Raw genomic sequence first — 6000 nt, forward strand, 5'->3', positions numbered from 1 at the left:
AAACTCATATCTGTGGTTTGTGGTCCCACCATGTGTGATAAATGTAGAGGGGGTGCCGCTTGGTTCATTAAAATCCGTTACCTGTAGTTCCATCAGCTCAAGCAGATCATAGAGGTGTCAGTGAGGATTTCGCAGAACTGGTGCAAAGGAAAAGTGGAGCAGCTGCCCATAGCAACCAGATTCCAGCTTCTATTATCCATAGGGCTTTCTCAAAATTAAAGAATTAATCTGGTACAAAGGGAATGTGGAGGAGCGGCACTATGGGGAGAATCAAAATAGGTTTTATTTTTATGTCCAAATTGCATCTTGATTTAAGCAGATTCTTGACCAACCGTGACATTCCTGCTAGCTGGCACCTCCCCGATATGTACACTTAAAAAGGGATCCTGTCGGCCGTCTCTGACAGCAGCATAAAGTAGTGACAGGCACACGGATTTCAGTGGTCTGTGACTTATGTGATTGTGGAGAACTTACATTTGTAACGTTGCAGCGTGATGTAAACGCTGTGAGGAAGGAGTCCTCCCTATTTATGAGCTGCCACTCCACTGCCGCTGATTGACAGCTTTCTCCCGATTACTCCCTAACAACTTAGCGAAGCCCCTATAATGCACAGTAGGATCAGATTACTATTTAGTGCCTGGTATTCCATGAATGCAAAATCACCAGAGCAAGCTCTATGCAGACTTTGAGCCACCAATGAATATTGGATGATTTCAGCTCTTTACCCTGCATTATTATAAGTGAGGTCAAGAATTATACTACAAACAAGTAAAGCATTAAGGTTATGTTCACACTGAGTTTTTTTTCACTTTCTTTGCAGCGTTTTTCAGCCAGGGCCTTTAAGTGCCGATCTGGGCCGTTTTCTTTTTTTTTTAGTAAAAAACGGCTTAAAAAAACAAAAAAAAACAACTCTGTTAGGGCTAGTTCACACAAAGATATTCAAATTTCTTTTCTAAAAATTATAGAATAAACTGGATTATGCAGTCAGGGTTTTAATTTACTCAATACAGTTAAATTTTTTCCTAATCCAGACCCCGATGTTCTGGAAATGCAGCTAATCTAGCATTAGGCAAATATAGTCTCAATACTAGTAAGGACTGGAAATAAAAGCTCCACATTGTAAACGTGGGAAGAACAATAAAAGTCCAAACACTAAAAGGGGTTATCCAGAATTAGGCTTCATTCACATCTGCGTTAAGTCAAAACGACGGAACCCTTGCACAACGGAGACAAACGGAAACCTTTTGCACCAGATCCGTCACCATTGAGATCAATGGTGATGCATACGGAGAGCTATGGTTTCGGTTTGTTTCAGTCGGGGTTCCGTTCATGGGTTGCCCTGACGGAAAGCTTAGACGGAACCTCTGAATGGAGCCCTGACGCAGATGTGAACGAAGCCTTAGAAAAACATGGCTGCTTTCTTCTATAAACAGTGCCACACCTGTTCATGGGTTGTTTCAAGTATTGCAGCTTAGCTCCATTGAAGTTAATGAGGATGAATTGCAATACCACACACAACCTGTCGACAGGTGTGGTGCTGTTTTTTGGAAGAAAGCAGCCATGTTTTTCTAATCCTACACAACCCCTTTAACATGGAGGAGCACAGACCCTCAAGCCAAAGGCCTGAATACAGAACAGAAAAGATATGGGCATGTTTTCTTCCTCATTTTCCTCTTTTAAACACTTATTGAGGGTCATCTTCAGGCTCTGTTTGTGAATGAATGCTCTCACTGCTGTGATACGGACACATCTGGCAACTTCCAGTGATCCACCGTTTCAATTATCCAGCACCTTGGTGGTCACCAGCATGCCGGACTATCAGACTTTTTCCTGTTTCATGAGCTATTCTTTATGAACAAGAAGTAAATAGAAGGGTATATTAAGATTATATACATCATGGAATTTTTTTTTTAAATTAAAAAACAGTCTAGGAGGCTGAAAGCGGTGCTAGGCGAGCACGTGCAGCATCAACATACGTCTCACTTTAGTCGTGGATAATACCGCCATTTATCTTAATTTTTATCTAGACAAAACCAACTAACACTCCAGACACGTTGTGGCAGCCAGCCAGTTGTATGACCTAGCGACTGCGCAAAGACATTTAGAAGGTCTGCCCTTATTTAGTGACACTGGAAAGGACTAATTGTAACAAGTTATGCTTCATTCACACCTGCGTCGGGGTTCCGTCAGTCCTATCAGTCAGGGGAACCCATGAATGGCAACCAAACGGAAACCATAGCTTTCCGATTGTATTACCATTGATTTCAATGGAAACGCTTCCGTTGCAAATGGTTTCAGCTTGTCGCCGTTCAGTAAGGTTTCCGTTTTTTTTTTTGGTGAAACAATAGCGCAGTCAACTAGACTATTGATTCCGCCAAAAAAACGGAAACCTTACGGAACGAAGACAAACGGAAGCCATTTGCAACGGAAGCATTACCACTGAACCCGTGAACGGAAGCCCGACTCAGATGTGATCGAAGCCTAAAAAAATTTCTCGGTTTAGGATGCACTTTACCATAAAGACGTATCAATAATTAGAAGCAAAAAATGTGTGGAAAAAAATAATTAGATTTTAACTGTACATTTCCAGCACATCTCATCACATTACCAGCTACAGTAGCCATCATACTGCCAGCCACAGTGCCCTATCACATTTTCAGAGCCCACCATACTGCTAAGTACAGTACCTAGTCATACTGCCAGCCCCAATTCCCCATTCACATATGCCAGCCACAGTGCCCTCTCATGATCATGGACAGCCTTGCAGTAAACCCCCTTCCCTCATGTTGGTGGGCTCCTTCAAATGGGGACATGGCTAGAAGGTCCTGGCAGATCAGACATTGCACAGATTTATTATGCTGGGTGTACAAATGTCTTGTCATCTGCTCAGTGAATAGTCACACATACAGAAGTCTGTGTAGTGTAAGATGCGATTGCTCAGTGAACAGATAACACAGAGATTCTGTACACCGAGCCCAGTACATGCTGCTTCCCTTCATGCACTGCCAGGAACTTAGACTTCTGCAGCTTCCTGCGCATGTATTCCGATTATTAGACCAGATTGCTGCAAAGTTTTTAGAAAGAGAAAGTGTCTAATATTCTGGAAAAAAATAAAAAAATTTATATATATATATATATAACCACTAATTATGCTATGTTGCCATCACGCTTTTTGATCTACATTTAGGGAATATGCTGGAAAACGCACCTGACAAATACGTTAAACCTAGACTGAAACATGTACCCAACACAGTCATTCATCATCCATAGGCTAGAATTGTGTACTTAGAAACAGGGATACGTCACAAACTTTCATGACATATACGTTAATCAGATACCATAATAGCCTATGGGTAATGGGTGCCACTCATCTGTCACAGACATCCGTCACCCATAGTCTATTATGGTATTCGTTTAAATTCGTTGAAATTTTCAATAACTTTTCATGACATACGTTAAACGAATGCCTGTGATGGAAGCTTATTGGTAAATTATGCCACTGTATAACATACATGTTAAAAACAAAAACATTTTATACACGCGATACATTTTTTTGCGAGATCCCGTTGTATAGAATAGTTTAGTACTTGTCTATTCTATACAAGAAAAAAAAAAAAGAAGGTACACTGATGTACGGTATAACAGCCCGATGGAAGTCAGAAGTACTCTTTTGGCCTCCTTCAGGCTAATAGAGCCCTATGGACATGTTAAGAATGTACGTGAGGAGCTTTTTCGATGTACAAGCTAAACGTAGGGCAAAAACATAATGCGAATGGGGCCATACGGACATCGGTAAAGAAGTTTGTTACCTCTACGACCAACTTCAGGCACACGGGCAGATTTACGAAGCTAAATGCACGAGGACTCTGGGTCAATTTGTGATCAATCAGAGGAGCACCTTCTCCCTCTTCTAGTTTTTACCGGTCTAAATTTAAGACCGTAATAACTCCCTCAATGCGGTTCTCAAACTAAATAATTGCTCAAAACTTCTCGGTTTGACCGTGATCAGTGTGTTCAAAAGGCCTCAAAATGAACTAGAAGTCACAACTTGCCAATAGTTCCTTTTGTGAGCTGGACAACAAGGCGACTGGGTTTACGGAAGTCCCACAATTTGGGATTCAAAAACATTATTTTTATTGTTGCAGTCGGATAAATGCATTAGAATAGATGCATCAGTTACCGTAATAAAGGCTTTTAACTAAAGTTATGGCTACCTTAGGTTTGTAAAGTATAATACAAACAAATGAAAGCTATACAGTCGATCTATAGAAGGATATATTCCATAGAGCTAGAATATATATATATATAAGCACTAAACAAAAAGAAAATTTATAACAAATAAAAGACCACTAAACTGGGAGAGAAGTTCATGTACCATGTCATAAAGTGCATTCAATTCTATATGCACAAAGTAAAATCTACTCTTACTCCACAGAACACAATCGCCGTGTCATTATGAGGTTACGTCTGTACATTCGTCATCATTTCATGTAATGGAAGACAGAATTTACTTTTAAGAATCAGAAACTTTGTACGGATAGAGAAAAAGAAACATGCTGGACCCAGTCTCACGTCTGCTGCGGTGACATTCCCAGAACACAATATAAATCATATTAATAGGACAGCACAACACATTAAACAGATTACATGATCACGACCATTCATTTCATGCATGGCTGTACAGTAGAGATTGGATATAAAGGGCAGATGTACCCTCTTGTTTGACCTCTGCTTGCAGTCAAGTATGATCCTCCAAGAGAGAGGAATGTCTCTGGCTGGTGGGTCTCTTTATCCTATGCTCCGAGCTCCTTCACCACTTACTGCGGGAACACAATACCTCTGTGTTTCGAACGCAGCTCAAAAGATAAAACCTATGGAAGGAGGTAAGCAGCAATATGAGCAGCCAATGGAGAGGAGATCCATGGCAGAAACGAGCACATGCTCACTGAGGCTCTGCTACTGTCACCAGCGTTTAGAAGCCTCCTAATCGAATTATAGCCATTTGCAAGGACCGTACTACTCAGGCAAAGCCCAGGAGCAAATTACATTTTAATAAGTAAAAACCTTTTTAGATCATCTTAAGATTCCGGCTGGATATCAAGCTCTGCCGCTATCAATTGACGTGCTCTCTGGATTATAAACTCTGTTGCCACGCAGTTTTTTTCCCCCCTTTCTTCCTGCTTAATCATGAAAAGCGTTTGTCACTTTAACCTGCGTATGTATAATTTATTAACTCCGCGTGCACACATTGCTAGCAGCAGGAGATCCTGCACTTATTTGCTCCGACCAGATTAAAGCAGTTATCGGTAGAGATGAATAGAATTGATTTGCCAGGTTTATGATCCGGAGCAAGTCAGGCTGCTTCCATTCTCGGAGAATCAATGGAGAAGAGTCTGTTGTGAACACATACCCTATGGATGCCCTAATAAAGCTTGAGCAGCAACTACAGTAATAAATGGCCCCTTAAAGTGACATAGGGGTGAAGAAAGTTCGAATATTTAACCCCCTAAGTGTTCACACTTGGCAAGTCAAAAGAATCAAGAGGACTCCCTTGACAATCATTGTTTGCGGAGCCACCAGCACAGACCAAACAGTCACATCAATAAGAATACATTCAGTTACAGGGCTGCGCTGAAGGTTCAGCTGAAAATAGTGACGTCACAGACTACAAAAGAAGTGAATGAATTCTCAATACTATCCCTTAGTCATTCACATCAATCGGATAGTGGTCAACGGGAGGTAGAGAGTCACATTAAAGAGGCATTACAAAGAGTTGGTCACATGACTTACCTGTTGCCAGGTTTCCACATTACAGAGGTATTAAGAAGCCCATGTGACCCCCCTCAGAAGAATTTCTCAAGAGTCTGACTAATTAAAAGGGACTCACTGAAGGGCAGGGGCATTTAGTGGATGTAATTGCAATAATAGCCGTATTATGCCATATAATAGAAACCCCAATTTAAAAAGCATTTGCCTAGATTTCAGATCTTCTAACTATAC

General features: G+C 41.0%; 1 protein-coding gene across 4 annotated transcripts in view; it reads right to left on the reverse strand.

Moving 5' to 3' along the window:
- FAM110B (family with sequence similarity 110 member B) overlaps nt 1–6000 on the reverse strand; it is a 323890-nt gene that overhangs the window by 59920 nt on the left and 257970 nt on the right. Inside the window, exon 1 of one of the 4 annotated variants that reach the window (XM_075826219.1) lies at nt 4714–4800. The exons of the other annotated variants lie outside the window; for them this stretch is intronic. The gene's annotated coding sequence lies outside the window, so the exon portion shown is untranslated. Of the gene's footprint in view, nt 1–4713; nt 4801–6000 lie in introns of those variants that run through there. 4 annotated transcript variants of the gene reach the window in all.

Source organism: Rhinoderma darwinii, chromosome 5, assembly GCF_050947455.1.
Source record: "Rhinoderma darwinii isolate aRhiDar2 chromosome 5, aRhiDar2.hap1, whole genome shotgun sequence".
Lineage (NCBI taxonomy): Eukaryota > Metazoa > Chordata > Amphibia > Anura > Rhinodermatidae > Rhinoderma > Rhinoderma darwinii.